The sequence below is a fragment of the Aphidius gifuensis genome, linkage group LG1 (genome assembly GCF_014905175.1).
Source record: "Aphidius gifuensis isolate YNYX2018 linkage group LG1, ASM1490517v1, whole genome shotgun sequence".
Taxonomy (NCBI): Eukaryota; Metazoa; Arthropoda; class Insecta; order Hymenoptera; family Braconidae; genus Aphidius; species Aphidius gifuensis.
Window position 1 is genome coordinate 11478716 of NC_057788.1, and position 7824 is coordinate 11486539.

Genomic DNA, 7824 nt, shown 5'->3' on the forward strand with positions numbered 1-7824 from the left:
CCATTATCAAATTCATTTTTGATAGAAGATGAAGGGCGTATGTCCAAGGACTTACGCCTTTTTTCCGTTTTCAAAATAATTTTTGATAAAAGATGAAGGGCGTATTTCCAATTTTATTTTCAATTTATTCAAAGGGAGTGTTTTCAAATTATTGATTATTTATTCATAATTATCAATAAATAAATGATCAGTCGAAGTACACTGCCTTTGAATAAATTGAAAGTAAAATTGGAAATACGCCCTTCTTCCTTTAAAATTGACGTTTTTGGCACTTACGCCCTTTATCCTTTAATGCGACGATATATAACTCAAAACTTACTTCTTCTTTCGAAATTATTATGAATTTTTCAAGCCATTCGGTAGGACTTAAATCTGCAGTGTCCATATCGATCTTACTTGGATTAGTCTCCATTTTTTTTTTCAGTCCCATTTTTTTTTTCGGTTGACTGAAAAAAAAAAAAAAACAATCAATGAATGAATTATTATACCGTCAAATACTAAATTCAAAAATGTCTAATGGTGTTCAAAAGGTTACGTTAGGTACTCAGCTGACCTAGGTATGAAATCGATTGCCACGTGGTATGTAACCTTACTTTTTTAAAACCGAATTTTGCAGTAATATGATTAATATATGACCAATTTATGTGTGCACTTACCAGTCTATTACCAATGGTCAATGGGAGAATTAGAAAAAATTACCTAAGGATCAAGATGTCGGCGATTCCGTGCAATTCCGTGAAGACACCAGCACCCGTATTCAGAGAATGTTCTCATTAGGGCTTTTTTTTCCGATGGCGGCGCTTGTGAACTTTTTATATAGATTTTACATAGAAAAGCTTCACAAGCGCCACCATCGGAAAAATAAGCCCTAATGAGAACATCCTCTGAATACGGGTGCAGGTGTGCTTTCTTTTGTGTATTTTTTTTTTTTTTACTTTAATGCGCATGATCATGCACATGCGCCTGCATGCAAACTTGATGAGAGAACAGTGACGTCGAACAAATAATTCTTAAAAAATAAGAATTGAAACATAGCGGATCCAGCCCCTTCTGTACTACGCTGTTGCAAACTGACTTTTTGCTGACTGCGCATTCAATTGCGCATGCGCAAAAATAAACAGGAAAAAAGATAAATACACAAAAGAAAGCACCTAGGGAGCGTTCGATAGCTGGCCGAGGCCCCGAGGGCCTCGGCCTGGGCCAACGGAAAAACAACTTGATAAATCAAAAACTCACTATGAGAAAATCCCATGTAAATATTTGAAATTATAATGTCGCAGTGCTGACACTACGAACATATAAAATAAACCATGATAAAAAATTGGCCGGATTTTTGGCCTCGGCCAGCTATCGAACGCTGCCCTGGCCACCTGGTAGGCACCGCTTTGGCCAGTTTTTTTTTACGTATTCTGACCGTGCAATTGCGCAGAAGTCGAGGAATCAAGTAAAAATTTTAAAGTATATGGCAGCGTTCTTTGGCCAGTTTTTTATAATGTACATGTATTTTATTTATTGAATAAATAAATGACTACAAGGTATATTCTTTCACGGAGGATTTTCTGGCGGATTTCCACCTCTCCTAGCGTTTGAGCTTCCCTTCTCAACTAGTTATGCTCAAACGCTCAAAGAAGGGGTAAAAAAAAGAAGGGACATCTAGTGGAGGTGGAAATGCGCCCAAATCCGCCAGAAAATCCGCCATGAAAGAATACACCTAGACAAGCAGTAGCTAGGGAAAAGATGTAGCTAAAAAAAATTATATGGTAAAACTTTGCGATCACGTGGGTTTTATCCGTTTTATCCTGTTTTAAACGTTTTATCCATGGATAATTGTAAACAACTCAAAAACTCACAATATGCACATCCCTGCACCCGTATTCAGAGGATGTTCTCATTAGGGCTTTTTTTTCCGACGGCGGCGCTTGTGAACTTTTTATATAGATTTTCATGGAGGTCTACAAGGATTCCATGTAGATTTTACATAGAAAAAATAGAGTGGGTATAAGCAGATTATACCCACTCTAATAGAAAAGCTTCACAAGCGCCACCATCGAAAAAAAAAACCCTAATGAGAACATCCTCTGAATACGGGTGCTGGCCCAATGTATCCATGTAGGGATTTTTCATTTTTTCACTTTTAGTTGTGTCCAGTGATTGGTAAATGGTCGATTTTTGAGGTTTCATACACTTACAGTAAGATACCTCTGATGCCATTTTGAACATTCTTATTGACTGTCGACTCGACAATTAGTTCTTATTGCTCGATATATATTGGTACATTTAATTTATCTGTTATATAAATATATATAATATCAAGGAAAACCAGTTTTAAGGAATTACTGTTGCTTGAAACATAATTTTTTGGCAACATTAATTTCTTAGTTCTCCTTATTACTGCTTTTCCTCGACATTTTCTATTTATTAAATAAATAATATACATGTCATTTTATTTTTAAAAAGATGGAAATGTCCAAGAAAAGCAGTAGCTAAGGGAAAGATGTAGCTAAGAATTAATGTTGCTTAAAAGAATTTCTTTATAACTGTAATTTTAGTCTATCTTTTCCTCAGCTACTATTTTTCCTTGGGATTTTTATTTATTTCAAAAATAAAATGCATGTAAATTTATTTATCAAATAAATTAAAATGTCCAAGGAAAAGCAGTAGCTAAGAAAAAAATGTAGCTAAGAAATTAATGTTGCCAAAAAATTATGTTTTAAGGAATTAATGTTGCTTTAATTTTAAATAACTAATTTTTTGAATAAATAAAAATTCCAAGGAAAAATAGTAGCTAAGGAAAAGATGGAGCTAAGGAATTACAGTTGCCAAAGAAATTCTTTTTTAAGCAATATTAATTCCTTAGCTACATCTTTTCCTTAGCTACTGCTTGTTTTTGGAATTTTTATTTATTTAATAAATGAATTACATGTATTTATCGAATAAAAGAAAATTGTAGCACGAAGGTTCCACTTTTATTCGTAGAAGGAGCTGGGAACGCAATGTAAGATACCTTGATGTATGAAACCGATGATGTAAGATACGGTATCTTACATGGTATCTTACACATACCAAGGTATCTTACCTACCCAACACTGTTTTGTATGTGAAATCTATATAAAAAAAATTTGACAAGCGCCATTACCGGCAAAAAAAAAGCCCTAAATTGTAAAAAATTTGCCCTGTGAATTGGACTGCAGCTAGAAGTCTATGTTCCCTACATGGTTTTGATATCTAATGAGTTGGCTACAATTGACTACTGCATTCATTGAGTTGACTTCATCGACAATGCACTTATCAAAGTCTTACGTTGTAGTCAAAAGTTTCAAATTTTAAATAAAAATTTTTAAATGTTATAATTTGTTATTAATTAATAACTTATAATTTATAAATATAAAAAAAATAAATATAAAAATATAAAAAACATAAAATATAAAAACATAAATAATAACAAACAAATAATTTATTGTAATTTATTGTCATTTGTTAAAAGTTAAATCCAGTATATCATCAAACTACATCAGATAATTTTACCAATTACTTTATTTGTTTGTAATTCAATCTCCTTGTATTTATTTTTTCATTCTAAATTAAGATACACAATGGTTAATTAAATGAATAATAATATTTATCATTTTTGAAATATAATATTTGTTTTTTATTTTTAACAAATCTTTAGAAATATTTATGGCTGTATAAATATTTGTTTAAGTCAATAATTGATCAATTCATTTTTGTGAATGATTATTCATTAAAAGAATAGAAAATTTATAAAAAAAAAAAGGTAAAAATAATTGTCTGATTTAAAAAACTCCTCAACACATATTCTTTTTGCACTCGCATTTCAAGTAAACTATGAAAATATATATATATATAACACTCAAAATAATATAGAATAAACAAAATAACCATAAAAATATATATATATATATATTCCAAGATATAGATCATAAGATCAATTAAAAGTTGATGATTTACCAGCAAAATCAAGACCGATAAAACTATATTAAAAGGCAAATAATTTCAAATGTCACGTGATTATTCTATAAATTGTTAAAATTATAAATTTTCATTTACCTCAATTGCAGATATTTTTTGATAAATGATTTAGTAGTTGATGCAATTATAAATTTTTTTCTTTTTTACTACTCAATGTCATTGACATGGAACTGAAGTTAGCAGGAATGTTAGCAGGAAAGTTAAAGAGCGCCAGGGACGAATATGGGTCAGGGGCCCCGAGCACTAAAAATTTAGTAAATTTAGTTAGAAACAAAATTAAACGACGTGAAAGGAGTATAAAGTTTATAATTATGTCTCGAAAATTTTTTAAAGTATTAAGGAATAATAGAAAGGGATAAAGTAAAGGGTTAAATATTATTTATGTTTTTTTCGTGATTTCTAGTAGAGACTATAAAATTTGAGATTGATGGATAAATAAAGGAGGTCAAAAACAAGTATTGGGAATTTTTTGGGAATATTTGAAGGGATCGAAAGGGTTGAAGTAAAGGGTTAAATATTATTTTTTTTTTTTTTTCGTGATTTCTAAAAGAGACTATAAAATTTTAGGTTGGCGGATAGGTAAAGGAGGTCAAGAACAAGTATTGAGAATTTTTCGGGAATATTTGAAGCGATCGAAAGAATTGAAGTAAAGGGTTAAATATTATTATTTTTTTTTTCACGATTTCTAAAAGAGACTATAAAATTTTAGGTTGATAAATAGGTAGAGGAGGTTTAAAACAAGTATTAGGAATTTTTTGGGAATATTTGAAGCGATCGAAAGGGTTGAAGTAAAGGGTTAAATATTATTTTTTTTTTTTCGTGATTTCTAAAAGAGACTATAAAATTTTAGGTTGACGGATAGGTAGAGAAGGTCAAAAACAAGTATTGAGAATTTTTTGGGAATATTTGAAACGATCGAAAGGGTTGAAGTAAAGGGTTAAATAGTATTTTTTTTTTTTTCGTGATTTTTAAAAGAGACTATGAAATTTTAGGTTGATAAATAGGTAGAGGAGGTTTAAAACAAGCATTGGGAATTTTTTGGGAATATTTGAAACGATCGAAAGGGTTGAAGTAAAGAGTTAAATATTATTTTTTTTTTTTCGTGATTTCTAAAAGAGACTATAAAATTTTAGGTTGACGGATAGGTAGAGAAGGTCAAAAACAAGTATTGGGAATTTTTTGGGAATATTTGAAACGATCGAAAGGGTTGAAGTAAAGAGTTAAATATTATTTTTTTTTTTTTCGTGATTTCTAGTAGAGACTATAAAATTTGAGATTGATGGATAAATAAAGGAGGTCAAAAACAAGTATTGGGAATTTTTTGGGAATATTTGAAGGGATCGAAAGGGTTGAAGTAAAGGGTTAAATATTATTTTTTTTTTTGTTTCGTAATTTCTAAAAGAGACTATAAAATTTTAGGTTGGCGGATAGGTAAAGGAGGTCAAGAACAAGTATTGAGAATTTTTCGGGAATATTTGAAGCGATCGAAAGAATTGAAGTAAAGGGTTAAATATTATTTTTTTTTTTTCGCGATTTCTAAAAGAGACTATAAAATTTTAGGTTGATAAATAGGTAGAGGAGGTTTAAAACAAGTATTAGGAATTTTTTGGGAATATTTGAAGCGATCGAAAGGGTTGAAGTAAAGGGTTAAATATTATTTTTTTTTTTTCGTGATTTCTAAAAGAGACTATAAAATTTTAGGTTGACGGATAGGTAGAGGAGGTCAAAAACAAGTATTGAGAATTTTTTGGGAATATTTGAAACGATCGAAAGGGTTGAAGTAAAGGGTTAAATAGTATTTTTTTTTTTTTCGTGATTTCTAAAAGAGACTATGAAATTTTAGGTTGATAAATAGGTAGAGAAGGTTTAAAACAAGTATTGGGAATTTTTTGGGAATATTTGAAACGATCGAAAAAATTGAAGTAAAGAGTTAAATATTATTTTTTTTTTTTCGTGATTTCTAAAAGAGACTATAAAATTTTAGGTTGACGGATAGGTAGAGGAGGTCAAAAACAAGTATTGGGAATTTTTTGGGAATATTTGAAACGATCGAAAGGGTTGAAGTAAAGGGTTAAATATTATTTTTTTTTTTTCGCGATTTCTAAAAGAGACTATAAAATTTTGGTTGATAAATAGGTCAAACAATATTGGGAATTTTTGGGAATATTTGAAGGGATGTTGGCAGGGTTTTTTTTTTTCGTAATTTTAAAGATTGGCAAAATTTTTAGGCTTGGCGGATAGGTAAAGAGGTCAGAACAAGTATTGAGAATTTTCGGAATATTTGAAGCTTATCGGTTAAATTGAAGTGGGTTAATATTATTATTTTCACGATTTTAAAAGACTATAAAATTTTAGGTTGATAAATAGGTAGAGTGAGCAAATCGTACAGAATTTGGGGAATATTTTGAAGCGATGAAAGGGTTGAGTAAAGCGGCCAAATTTTCATTTCGCATAAAGAGACTAGGCCGACGGATAGAAGGTCGGGTACAAGTATGGCTTGGAATATCGAGCGATGCCAGCTGGTGCCAATAGTATTTTCGTGATTTTTAAAAATTGCGAAATTTTAGGTTGATGCGTGTTTAAAAACATGGGGAATTTCGTGAGCTTGAAATTATCGAAAGCGGTCAAAGACGCATAAAATTTTAGGCCGACGGATGTCAAAAATGGCATTTTATTATTTTTCGTATCCATGTTGAAGTAGTTAGTTTTTTTCTCGCGATTTTCAAAAGAGACTCATGTAAAATTTTAGGTCGACAACAGGCAGGAGGTTTCAGTGAATTTTGGGATTTGTGAGGGTTGAAGTGGTTAATATATTGTGATTTTGTAGAGACTGGCAAAATTTAGGTTTATAGGTAGTAGGTAAAAATATTGTATTTTGGGAATATTTGAAGCGATCGAAAGGGGTGAAGTAAAGAGTTAAAAATTATTTTTTTTTTTTTCGTGATTTTTAAAAGAGACTATAAAATTTTAGGTTGACGGATAGGTAGAGAAGGTCAAGAACAAGTATTGGGAATTTTTTGGGAATATTTGAAGCGATCGAAAGGGTTGAGAAAAAAAAAAATCATTAACCCTTTATCCTACCCCTTTCGATCATTTCAAATATTCTCAAAAAATTTCTGTCACTTGTTTTTAACCTCCTCTACTTGTCTATCAACCTAAAATTTTATAGTCTCTTTTAGAAATCGCGAAAAAAAAAAAAATTAATATTTAACCCCTTACTTCACCCCTTTTGATCGCTTTAAATATTCACAAAAAATTCCTAATACTTGTTTTTAACCTCCTCTACCTATCCGTGAACCTAAAATTTTATAGTCTCTACTAGAAATCACGAAAAAAAAAAAATACTATTTAACCCTTTACTTCAACCCTTTCGATCCCTTCAAATGTTCCCAAAAAATTCCCAATACTTGTTTTTGACCTCCTTTACCTATCCATCAATCTAAAATTCTATAGTCTCTACTAGAAATCACGAAAAAAAAAAAAATAATATTTAACCCTTTACTTCAACCCTTTCGATCGCTTCAAATATTCCCAAAAAATTCCCAATACTTGTTTTTTACCTCCTCTACCTATCCATCAACCTAAAATTTTATAGTCTCTACTAGAAATCACGAAAAAAAAAAAAAATAATATTTAACCCTTTACTTCAACCCTTTCGATCGCTTTAAATATTTCCAAAAAATTCCCAATACTTGTTTTTGACCTCCTTTACCTATCCATCAACCTAAAATTTTATAGTCTCTTTTAGAAATCGCGAAAAAAAAAAAAATTAATATTTTACCCTTTACTTCAACCCTTTCGATCGCTTCAAATATTCCCAAAAAATTCCCAATA